At 44.0% G+C, this 13,272-nt stretch overlaps 1 long non-coding RNA gene across 1 annotated transcript in view; it reads left to right on the top strand.

Annotated features, from left to right (window-relative positions):
• The window catches only part of LOC117196401 (uncharacterized), a 51,399-nt gene that overhangs the window by 20,747 nt on the left and 17,380 nt on the right, over positions 1 to 13,272 (top strand). Inside the window, exons 4-6 of the long non-coding RNA XR_007475747.1 lie at positions 7,117 to 7,195; positions 7,296 to 8,481; positions 8,860 to 9,029. This is a non-coding gene — a long non-coding RNA (uncharacterized LOC117196401). The remainder of the gene's footprint in view (positions 1 to 7,116; positions 7,196 to 7,295; positions 8,482 to 8,859; positions 9,030 to 13,272) is intronic.

Consider the following 13,272-nt stretch of genomic DNA (forward strand, 5'->3'; position numbering starts at 1 on the left):
GCGAGCTTTCTCTAGTTGTGTCGAGCGAGGGCTACTCTTCTTTGTGGTGCGCGGGCTTCTCATTGCGGTGGCTTCTCCTGTTGCGGAGCACGGGCTCCAGGTGCTCAGGCCTCAGCAGTTGTGGTGCGTGGGCTCAGTAATTGTGGCTCGCAGGCTCCAGAGCGCAGGCTCAGTAGTTGTGGCGCAAGGGCTTAATTGCTCCGCGGCATGTGGGATCTTCCCAGACCAGGGCTTGAACTCGTGTCCCCTGCATTGGCAGGAGGATTCTTAACCACTGCGCCACCAGGGAAGTCCCTGATGATCATGCTTCTCGACAAAGTCAGACTTATTTCAGCACTTCCACTCCTGCCTTAGGTCACTGTCATTTAACTTGCACCCCCAAAGTACCCAAATCTCCCCTCCCAAGGCCAAGTCCCCGCTTTATCTCAGTTGTTCTCTAGTTTATCCTTCTTTTGCACTTGATACTCTAACGATATTCTCAAAACGCATTTCTCACTTGGTTTTCCTGCTTGGTCAGGCTCCACGGTTTCTCATTACATCTTTCTGAGTGATCCTCCTCTTGGGAAAGGGAGCCTCATGAGCATCTGGACAGAGCCTGGAGCTAATGCTTGGTTATTCGGTCACTGACTCTGGCACCCTCTCTCTTCCATTTCTCTCTACTGTTTACATCCAACCTGACACTTGGCAGAGCTACCTGGCTGCCTTTGGAACCATCACATTTATTTCACTTTATCTGCCCCATGGCTCTGTGAAGATGATGCACCCACTAGACAGCATGTATCCAGATGGTATATGAAAGGAATACAGCAGAATAGCCTGTGTTTCTAGGAGAGATCCAGAATAGGGAGACCTGATGGAACTGGCCCCTTGACCCACGCCTCTGAGTCTTATGGTCCCTGACTTTACTATTCTCATATACTTCTCTTGAGTCCTTTAGATTTCCACAGTTTAGCCTGTTGGAAAGAATGTAGACTTTGAGGTGAGAAGGATCTGGACCTGAATTCTGGTTCTGTCACTTACTAGCACTGTGGCTTTGGGCATGCCCTGTAACCCTTCTAAGTCTGCGTTGTCATCTGAAAAAGCTAAGACCCTGTTTGTAAGGAGAATGTGAGCTGTGAATAGCATATGAAAAGGGTCTAGCATGGCTGTCCCTCAACAAATGACAGGTCATTATCACTGTCCTTCTAACCAGGTTTGTGTTTGGTGTCTCCCCACAGACTCTCTCAATCCTGGCCACTCACCCCTTCTGGCTTGATCCACTTTGCTTCTGTCTGGAGCACCTGTCCCACAGATGGCATTCCTATTCAGACCCTGGCCTTTGTCTCTTTGACCTCTACTTTATTCCCAAATTGAAGACATATAGGAAAGAAGTTTTCACTCTCTTTTAGCCCAGCTAGCTTTGCCAATTTCCTAGGTTCTCCTTTGCCTGGTTTATGACATAGTAGGGCCACATTTTGGTTTGGAATTTCTAAATAATTTAATGTAAACTGGAATGCTTTTTAGGTGAGGTTTAATATGTGTGCAGGTCTACATTTGTCCAAGTTGGCTGGCTGTTTCTTTGATTGTTTATTTGTCCTTTGAGATCTGTGAAAAACGATCACTTCTTGGTTTGGAAAGAAATGCCTATCTCTTTTGTGCTCCAAACCAGTGAGTTTCTGAAAGCTAATTATGTTTAGCTCAAAGAATATTTTTGTATTGTTTTGTTTAGAAACACATTTCCCAATGCTGAGTACTGAAAAGACACTTTCTCACTAACTTCTGTTTGGGGGATGAATTAACAAATATAGAATTTCTGCCCTAAATATATCATCTGTAGTTTTGCTTGTTTGTACATTTGTTTATACTTGTACCCTACTTAGGACTAGAAAATTGTGAAGATACTTAAATCAGATAATTATCATGTATTTCTGAAAGGATTGAAAAGATTAAAAATCTTTTAAATTATTATTTGAAGAATAATGTATACTCAAATTCAGTCTAGAATCCTTAAGCTATAACACTATTAGCATAACCTTTTAGATGACTTTTTGTACGTGTACTAGCAAATGTATGTGTGAAAAAATATATGTGTATGTGTACGTGCTTGTGTGTGTGTGTATTCACATAATGCTTTGCAACTTGCTTTTCTCACTTACAATGGACTGTTATTTCTTTCTTTTTTTAATTTTATTTTAGTTTTTGTTGTTTGTTTGTTTTGTTATTTCTTTCTGTATCTGTAAATAAAATTTTGGCGTCTTTATTTTTTAATCATATGTATAATAATGCTATTAAACAGAGGTACAGTTTTAAGTCAACTCGTCATTCTCATTCCTTACAACCACAGAACTTCTGGTTCTTATAAGATTTAACTGAATAGTACCTAATTTTTTAAATAGACAGCTCTTCCTGCCTGATAATTTATGAATAAATAATTCATTAGTAACTGGGGACTACCACAAACCTAGATTTCCTAGGAAAGAGGGGGCTTATTGAGTTAGGAGGATTTGTATACCTAAGCAGAAACAGCATGACATAGAAGAGAAAACACTGCACTACAAGCCAAAGATCTTTGGTTCTAGTTCTGATTTTTTTCTGTTGAACAAAGCACAAGTATCACTGGGCTTCAGTAGTGTCATTAAGATGAGGATATTAATATCTACCTGCTTAACTCAAAAGGTTCTTGTGACGGTTCATAAGATAAAATATATGTAAGCACTTTAAAATCTATCATTTTTGCTAATAAGTGTTATTTAATGATTTCAGTGAGTTTGAGCAATTGAGAATAAGTTGGTAGCTTACACTAATGTAGAGATCTCTAATTATACCAGGTCTGGGAGATTTGATGGGCACAAATTCTTTGCTATATCTTCTATTGAGAGGTGATGTCTAATTCTCTTCACCTTGAATTTTGACCCATAGAATGCAGCAGAAGTAGTGTTCTTTGACTTCCAAGGCTAGATCATAAGAAGCCTTATAGCTTATGCCTTGGACTCCTGGAACATTTACTCTAGGTGAATCCAACCAGCATGTAAAAGAAGGACCAAGTAATCTGAAATCACCATGCTGTGAGGAAGCCTAAGCTATTAGCCACAATGGAGAGGGCATGAAGAGAGAGACACCTGTCCAGTCCCAGCTGTTCCAGCCTTCCCAGCTTGGGTTCCAGACATGTGAATGAAGAAGCCGTCTTGGATATTCCAGCATTAGCAGACATGACATGGTGAAGAGCCATCTTGGATATTCTAATACGTATACAAAGTACGTATACTCAGTATATACAAAAAATTCTTATAACTCAATGATAATAAGACAAAGGGTCAAATTTCTCTCTGCCAACCCCCTTGAGACTAGGGTGCAGACACTTGGTCACTTAGCAATCAGATGCATCTTCTCAAGTCGTTAAATCTTGAACTGGTGATGTGAACATACAGAACCATTTAAAGTTCATGCTGGTGGCATCTAGAGTCCAGAGGCTGGTGACTGGGGCTGCAGAGCCAGCAGAGGTATCCTCAGAATCTGTTCCAGTGATGATGTGGCTTTGATTTTGGGTCCTACTGGCCACCTTGAGTTCTGGCCATTTTCCTAGGCTGATTCTCCAGCCTTCTAAATTATCCTGTGAGTCACCAGATACCTTTCCAATAAGTTCCTTTTCTGAGGTCAGTTTCTATAGTTTGTAATCAAGAACTCTCACTAATTCAACAGAAAAACCTTCTTGGGATATCAGTGAGAGAAGATCATATATGCAGCTTCCTTCCCAACTCAGCAATCTGTCTTTTTATAGGAACTTTCCTAATATTCTTTTTGTGTTATCTAACCAAAGGACTGGAATGCATAGTCTCTCTAGGTATCAGCCTGTCTGTAGGAATTTTTTCCATTTAGTGTTGTTGAGTTTTTCTCACCTTGGAAAATTAAAAGAGAAGCCATTCTGACACTTTTGGTGTTAAGTTTAAAGTACATTTTGTCTCAGAATGTAAAAAAAAAAAACTCAAAAAACCTTGTTTTGGTCAAATCCATCTGGCCAGAAGAGTGTCTTGCTTTATTAATTTTTCCCATGTTCCCAGAATAAGATGCAGCAATTGAACATCAGTTCAGGCTCCCTCACAACTCTGACTGAATTTTAAAAAGAAATAAGTCGTGCTTCCCTGGTGGTGCAGTGGTTAAGAATCCGCCTGCCAATGCAGGGGACACTGGTTTGATCCCTGGTCCAGGAAGATCCCACATGCCATGGAGCAACTAAGCCCGTGCACCACAACTACTAAGCCTGCATTCTAGAGCCCGTGAGCCACAACTACTGAGCCCACATGCCACAACTACTGAAGCCTGTGCGCCTAGAGCCTGTGCTCCGCAACAAGAGAAGCCACTGCGAAGCCTGCGCACTACAATGAAGAGTAGCCCCTGCTCACCACAACAGAGAAAGCCTGCGTGCAGCAACGAAGACCCAACGCAGCCAAAAATAAAATAAATTTATAAAAAACCAAACCAGAAAAAAAAAAAACACTTAAAAAAGAAAAAGAAGTCAATGAGAAATAAGCTTTCTGCTTTAAAGGTGAAGTCTCAGAGAAGAGGAATGAGTGAAAAGTTAGAAGAGGGGGCTATAACAGGGGTGGAGAGAAGATAGGGACACTAAAAAGATATGAACTCTGGACACAGACCCAGGCTGCCTCTGTTACCATCACGTTCATATTCTTCAGGTAGTGCCCTGAGACCCAGCTCTACTGCTCCAAACCGCCCAGGAACTGGTGAGAGGCAGGTGGCCAGCTCAGTTAGTCATGGTCCGGGAGCCCTAAATTATATGCTTTCATCATGCCCTCCCAGAAGGAGGAGTGCCCAGACCACAAAGTCTCCAAGCTCGCCCCAGAGAAGGGAGAATAGTGAATGGGCACTGGCTGTGGCTCCCTTTGGGTACAACACCCAAAGTTGCCTCCTTAACTTCTCTCTAATAAAAATCATCATGTAGGGACTTCTTTGGTGGTCCGGTGGGTAAGACTCTGCGCTTCCAATGCAGGGGGCCCGGGTTCGATTCCTGGTCAGGGAACTAGATCCCACATGCATGCCGCAAATAAGAGTCCGCATGTCGCAACTAAGGCCTGGCACAGTCAAAATAAAGAAATAATAAATATTTTAAAAAAGAAGTAACATTAAAAAAATCATCATGTTATATCTAATATATATTTTAAAACATGGGAAACATACACATAAGGGAAGAAGCACAGTGATAAAATGGAGACCCTCAATCCCACTACCTAAATTAAGAACTAGATAGTACAAGTATGAATATTAAATTTACCCTTTCCTTTCTTTTTAAAATTCCTAAAGTGGAGTTCTTAATTCTGTCAAAACACATACATAGACTAACAGACTATAAATAAACCATAAACCAGCATCCTTGATAGGTGGATATCCAGTCTTTAATTACATACTTCCCATGACAGGATATTCACTGCCTCATAATGCAAGTTACTCTGTTATTGAGCAACCCCCTTTTAGAAGAGTCTTCCTTATATTCAACTGAAATCTGCATCCTGTAACTTCCATCCATTTTAAAAGGTAGAATTTTAGTTTTCCTTCAAGTAAAAGGGAGTAGGCAGTCCAGAGCTGGTACTTTTCTGCTCTGCTATTTTTAGTGCACGGTTTCATGGTTCAAGATGGCCACTGAGTTCAAACCACCATCAGAGTTCCAGACAGAAAACCCAAAAAGGGAGAGAGGGTGCATGCCAACAACCTTTCTTCCTTTTAAGAAGATTTTCTGTAAATCGTAGTCAGCAATGCTCGCTTACCTGTCATTGGACAGAGCTAAGTCACGGGGCCATCCTTGGCTATAAGGCAAACTGGGAAATGTAGTCTTTTAGCTAGAACATTACCATCCTAAATAAAAGTAGGTTTCTGACACCAAGAAAGAAGAGAAGAATGGATATAAGACAGGCAACTTGCAGTCCCCACTACACGAGTGAATCAAGCAGTAAGCAGTGCAGAGTGTATAGACATAGTGTAGAGTCAGTGTTCTCCAGAGAAAAGAACCAATAGGATTCATTTTAAGGAATTGGCCCATTTGACTGTGGAAGAGGACAAGTCTGAAATCTGCACGGAGGCCCAGCTGTAGATCCAGGGAGGAGCTGAAGTTGCAGCTTGAGTCCAAAGACAGTCTGCTGGCAGAATCCTTTTTTCTTGGGGGACCTCAGTCTCCTCTCCTAAGGCTTCATCTAATTGGATGAGACCCACCCACATTATGGAGGCTAGTCTGCTTTACTCAAAGTCTACTGGGTTAAATGTTAATCACATCTAAAAAATGCCTCGACAGCAACCTCTATACTGGTGTTTGACTGAGTGCCATGACCCAGCGAGATTGATACACAAAGTCAGCCATTACACATGGTCACAGATACAAGCAGATATCAAGCAGGCTGCTCTGTGCCTTTGTTTCTAATGGATTGAAGTGGATGTGAAGTTCAGTGGATCGCCAGCCCTGGAGGAACTTGCCAGGTCAGAAGAGCCCAGAGCCTTGGCTTGTTGCCTTTTGCATCTTTTCAGGCTCGGGGGTGGGAGGAATGCTTTGACACTCTGGGGTCACCTTTTCACCAGGGATTGGAGTCTCTGTGTTAGTCACAAAACGTAGTTACTTCCATGTTTTATTTCTTACTGAGTCCTAAGGCCTAAGCTCACTTTCAGCGCTACAGGCCTAGTTGGGGCCCACTGAGAGTCACGAGTGGGTTCTGTCAGCTCTCTCACCTAGAACTCTCCCAGCATGGGGCTCAGCACAGGCCAGGGCTCAACAAAGCTCTACAAAGACCTCATTCTCATTCCTTACAAATATCTGATTGTCACTCTCATGTCTTCTCATAAGTATTTCTTCTCCTACACATACCTGGTTTCGGTCTTAGCACTTTGTAACCCTAAATGTACATTGTCGTGTTGGTGGGTGCGGGGTGGTGGTGATGGGGGCATGGGAAATGGGATGGATTAGCGCATTTGCTCATTGTAACAGATGTTGGTGCACAATGTAGCTAAATGCAGACTTTAAACAGTGGCATTTTGCGTTTAAGTTGAATAATAAAAGCAGTTTGCTTATATGCACTTAAATAACTCTTGATAGAGGAAAGAAATCCTGTGTTCACGGGGGGCATTTCTTTTGTGGGTGTGCAGCTCCCTCCCATTTCTGATCCGATGAGGCCTGATCTGGTGACAGCTCATTTTGCAGACAACACAACTGGAGAAAATCCAGGTCAGAGGAAAGGAGGGGGGCGGGTGGACTTGTATTTATTATTTGGTGATACTCTGTAGCTAAATGGTAGCTTTACTATGCTTTCCCCCAAATCTTCCAGGTATGAAGTCCAGGTAGAGTCGATGGGATAGAGGTAGAAAGAGATCACTATGATGTACTTGCAATTATGTCTGGTGACTTCTCCTTGCATTCTTACATAAGCCAGATAAGTATGTCTTTATTAATGGAGAGGGGTAGTGGCAAGGGGTGGGATGGAGGAATGCATTTCACAACTTTATATATATATATGTCTTCAATTTGAAACTTCTCTTGGTTTCCATAGCCCAGCTGCAGAAGGCCACCCAATTAGTTAAAAAGAAAAAAGGTTTGAGATCATGGCTGGGTTACTTCATGTGGACTAAAATAGAGGAAATGGCTACAATTGCTTTGCCAGGGATGTCCAACCCTGCATTAGACTAAAAAGGCATCTTACAGCATCGGACAACTTAAAAAGATGTAATAAGGGAACTGCCTACTTTGCACATCTGTTAAGAACATCTGGCTCTGGCCTGAGCCCTGGTAACTTTGACAGTTAGTTGGTGGCCCACAGATTGAAAAAGAGACAAACCCTCAACCTGTCAGCCTCGTCTGTGGAATTTCCTGGTGGCATAACTACCAAGCTCAAGGGCGAAAAGCAGCTGGGGCATTTGTGCAGCTGCCCACATTGCCTGTGCTGAGCTTACTTCCTGACGGCGGATTTAAAAGAGAGGGGCTTTTGAAGACTCAGGTGCTGGCCTCAGAAAGCAGTACCTCTGCACCCTGCCCCAGAGGGCCCTTCACCATGAGCATCTTGGGGGGCGTCTAGGAGGCTTAATCCCTCAATTACTGCTCTCTTTCTTTTGTGGTACTGGGTTGTTGACGAGATGTGCCCTGTGGCAGGTTGCATTTTCCAAAGATGGTTGTGACGACATCCCTCATCCCACGTGCTCGTCTGCAGTGCTACTGTCAAGAGGCAGAGGCTTCTGTCCCTGCCCTTGAATGGAACCGGCCACAGTGACATGCTTGCATCCAATAATGTGGCATGGAGGTGGTGACTTCTGAGGTTAGGCCAGGAAAGCCATGCAGCTTCCTCCAGGTTTTCTCACAAGACTTGCTTTCTGGACATCCCTCCTGAGGTGCTCTATCTCAGAGCTGGTCGCCATGCTGTGGGAAACCCAAGTCACATGGAAAGGCCACACACGTGTGCTCCTGTTGACAGTGCCAGTGGAGGCTGGCCTTTGAGTCATTTCAGCCTTGGTACCAGACATGTGAGTAATGAAGCCTCCAGATGAGTCCAGCTCCCACATGGGTTTTGTAGCTGAGGCCCCAGGCATCACGAAACGGAGACAATTCATCCCTGCTCTGCCCTGTCCTAATTCCTTGACCCACAGCATCTGTGAGCACAATAAAATGGCTGTTTTAGTCCGCTAGGTTTGGGGTGGTTTGTTACACAGCAAAGATAATCAAGCATGTCCATAAGAGACACTTTTGGAGGAATCTGAATGCTGTTAATCAGCACATGCCATTCTCTCTACTTCCATCCCCCTGCCCCACCCCAGGATCCTTCTAGGTGTGCCCAGCACTATATTACACAATGTGCACTCTGTAAGAGACGTACAGGGCTACCGCTTGCCCCTCCTCTGTAGGTACTGGAGAAAGATGCCCATTCCTCTGGGACAGTGCAGTCCTGCCCCACAGCACACAGCCTCGCAGGCGAAGTGCAGGCTCCTTTCATCCCCCTCCTGAACCTGGTCAGATATCTTCGGCAGCTTACACACTGCACAGTTGTACACAGCGGCCCTGGAGAAGTGTAAAAGTAAGTCTCTCCTTAAGGAATTTACATTCTTATTGATGCAAAATATGTGTACTTTATAATAGGAAAGTGTCAAATGCTAAATCATGTGCTAACACTGATTTTAGAAAGAGTTTTGTAAAAATAAGAAAAAACATGGAGTTGTAGAAAAAGCACTGAACTTTTAAATAGGAGCTCTGGGTAGAAAAGCTGGGCGTGAGTCGTGTTCTGCTGCAGACTGGCATCGCCTTGCTTGGTGCCTGGGTTCTTTGAACTGTGGTGTCTTTCACCTGGGGAGTAAGAAGTTGCTCTAATTGGTGACGGTCAAACATTCCCACTGAGATATCCTTATGGCAGCGTGGGGTCTGAGGGTGTGGCAGTCAGAATTGGCTGCCCAAAGCTGGACTTAAAAACTGTACGCACATTTTATTTATTCATAAGCCGCAGTTTTCAGGGGGAAAAAAATTCACCTGAGTAGAAAAGTCTTCCCCAAACACCATATTTAAAATAACACAGCTAGGGCTTCCCTGGTGGCGCAGTGGTTGAGAGTCCGCCTGCCGATGCAGGGGACACGGGTTTGTGCCCTGGTCCGGGAAGATCCCACATGCCGCGGAGCGGCTGGGCCCGTGAGCCATGGCCGCTGAGCCTGCGCGTCCGGAGCCTGTGCTCCGCAACGGGAGAGGCCACAACAGTGAGAGGCCCGCGTACGGCAAAAAAAAACCCACAAAAAACAACACAGCTCCTTCACCCCTACCATTCTCTCTCTGTAGTGGATTAGAGATGGCCACAAGTTCTTTGATCCTCCTCCTGTGGAGAGACAGGGTCTCTGTCCACTTACATGTAGGCGGGTTCGGCGGTTGCTTTGAGCAACAGAATATGGCAGATGTGGTGCTGGGACAGTTTCCAGGCCCAGGCCTTAGGAGACTGGCAGTTTCCACTTCCTGCCTCTTAGAACAGTTTCTCTGGGAGTCCTGGATTTGATTACCTGAGACCGCCCTGCTGAAGTGGCGATGTATAGGCACTTCAATCAACAGTTCCAGCTGAGCCCAGGCTTCTGGGCATCCCCCTGGAGGCCCCAGACACATAAGCAAGGCCATCTTGGACCCTCAAGACTAGTCCATCTGCCAGCTGCTGTCACTGACTAGAAGGACTCCCCATCTGAGCCCTGTGGGAATGTCGGGCCCACAAAATTATGCGATATTATAGAACAGTTCTTATTCCAAACCACTAAGTCTTTCTTTAAAAAAAGATTTATTTATTATTTATTTTATTTATTTTTGGCTGAGTCGGGTCTTAGTTGCGGCACGCGGGATCTTTGTTGAGGCATGCGGGATGTTTCTCTGCGTTGTGGCTTGTGGGTTTTCTCTCTCTAGTTGTAGCACACGGGGTCCAGGGTGTGTGGGCTCTGTAGTTGTGGTGCGCGGGCTCCAGGGCACATGGGCTCTGTAGTTTGCGGCACGTGGGCTCTCTCATTGAGGCGTGTGAGCTCAGTAGTTGAGGCGCCGCTGGCCTAGTTGCCCCACGGCATGTGAGATCTTAGTTCCCTGACTGGGGATCGAACCCACGTCTCCTGCATTATAAGGCAGATTCTTTACCACTGGACCACCAGGGAAGTCCCCCAAACCACTAAATTTTGAGGTGGTTTGTTCCACAGCAATAGGTAACTGGAACACCAACCCTCAACTGGCTTTATTTTCTTCACTGCCAGTGGTGTCCTGGATCTGGCTCATACTGGCTCGTGAGAGCAGGTGGTTAAATTTTCAGGAATTCTGTGAGCCAGTTATTAAACAAAGCCATTATTAAAAATTAAATAATTCGACTTACAATGAAATGAATTATATTAAAAACAAGAGTAATATATCCTCAAAACTCATAACTTCCTAGTTCTTTTACTATGTGTTACTCTCATCTGTGCTTTGAGGTTGTTTATGTCGCTTGTGTCTGTAGGTGGTGGGACTACTCTGCAAGAGTGCATTACAGCTCATCTCCTCCCAGCTTCATGGTCAGGGATATCACACTGGGAGCTTGAAAGTGACTGTGGTGAAGGTATTTACACCATGGAAATCATCGAATGCCTTCCGGAAAGCTGGTCATTAAATATGTTACCAGACACCATTACCACTGGTCACTGCACTTATAACCAGCTGATACATTAGGTATTTACTGAGTATTTCCTTATCGTTTTCCCCGTCAGTGGAATGTAAGCATGAGGAGCTTTGTCTTTTTTGTTCACTGTCCTCTCCCCAGAATCTAGGAAAGTATCAAGCACAGAGGAGGTGTTCAATAAATATTTTTGCATGAGAGCATTCTGCTCTGTAACATATGTGTAGTGAAATTCATAGGTCGTTTGCCACATCCTCTTCTCTGGACTACTGGCTTCACCCTCAGCAGCTGTGAGACTTTGCCGTGCTGGCCACAGATACATGGTTCAAGCTGAACCAGTAAGCATCCCTAAACTACACATTTGGAGTTAAGTGAGGGAACCCAAGATGATAGTGGGTGTGTGACGAGGACGGAGTGAGAGCACAAGCCAGCAATTGGAGTGGCTGGTACTTTGAAACTTGCAAGCTTGCAAGCTATTGGTGCCCATTTCCTGTTCATCATGGGGACTGAGTAGCAAAGAAAGCTCTTCTTCCAAGAAGATGAAGTCATTTCTCAGAGTGATCCAGTTATGAGTGTCAGCCACTCCTGAGGCCTCATGTATTCTTGACCTTGGGGTCTCCCTGTATCCTTGATTTCTGTTACTTGTAACCCCAAATGTCCTAACAAACACAACCTCCATGATTGTTTTAATATAATCTTTTAAATTACTTATCATTAGGGGGGAGAAAAAGAAAACAGCAGTGGGCCTCTATGGTTCCCTTTGGTAATTTTGGAAGGATGAGTCATGTTTAGTCTATACAATCTGAAAACACATATGTGAGGTTTGGCTCCCAGCAATTTGTCTCCTCTTCTAAGAGTCACAATATGTTGAAAATTAGGTTAAAATATAATTGTGGGTTGAAATAGCAACTTGTTTCATCAGTTTACAATGTGTGTTAGGGCCATGACTAAGGAAAAGATACTAGGAATTGACATGTGTGCAGGTCCACATTGGAGGGAGTTTCACTTAACTATTTCTTATTATATGGTCAGTTTTGGGGAGAAGGAAAGTATGATTTGAGACAGTCTCTTTTACTATGTCAAAGAAATCCTGGTCAAAGGACTCTTTCATGAACAAAGAGGATTCACGATGTTTATCTTGCCACTTACCCTGAAATTTTTATCACGGGTAAATGAACTGAAGATTTTCTATGACTTGTATTCCTCACAATCAACATGTTATGGCTTTTCAGATTTCATTTTCCTCACAACAGCCTTCCTCTGTGCAGGGAACACGTTTGCAATCTGGCCTTCCACTTGACCACGGGGAGTGGTTAGTCTCGACGTTTGCAAGTAAGCCCACTTTGGGAGACACTTTCATGGTTAGGTTGAATACTGAATTAACTCACCCTATCTGGGTTTTTCCTCTTTGTTTTGATGGTATTTTTTTTTCTTCATGAGGAAACAAAACAGATCAGTTCTGAATTTGTATTCTGGTGATAGCTTTTCTTGGTTGTGCCAGCCTATGTTTGCAATAGGAGGGTTTTCAAAGCTACTTCGCATTTCATCACCATCCTGTCTAAACTGACTAGTACCCAAACTATTGTCTTGTTGTTGTTGCCTATTTGTTAGATTATTTAAATTTATATTTCATACCTCACTGAAGTCAGAGAAAAAAGAAGAGCGCTTTGAGTTGAGCCCCTGCTGGTGAGTTCAGGGGCAGCATCCCTTTGCCCAGGCCACCTGCCCAGCCCTTTTTTCCTCCTTTGACTTAAAACAGATTTGGCTGCAACAAAGGGAGTGGATTTTTCTTCGCACAAGCTGTACCTTTCAGCGTCATTCTGAAACCCACTCGAAGGAAGCTTTGAGCTACTCCTCACTTACTTTATTTGCTTTTCCTTGTGCTGTTATGAGTCAAGACTTCTCTCTTTTTAGTTGCCAAAAGCTCTGCTGCTTTTCCTTCGAAATCTACACAATTATTTTAAAATATTTCAAAATACTTTTTTTTTTTTTTTTTTTTTTTGCGCTATGCAGGCCTCTCACTGTTGTGGCCTCTCCCTTTGCGGAGCACAGGCTCCAGACGTGCAGGCTCAGCGGCCATGACTCATGGACCCAGCCGCTCCGCGGCATGTGGGATCTTCCCGGACCGGGGCACGAACCCGTGTCCCCTGCATCGGCAGGCGGA

Source organism: Orcinus orca, chromosome 2 (genome assembly GCF_937001465.1).
Source record: "Orcinus orca chromosome 2, mOrcOrc1.1, whole genome shotgun sequence".
Lineage (NCBI taxonomy): Eukaryota > Metazoa > Chordata > Mammalia > Artiodactyla > Delphinidae > Orcinus > Orcinus orca.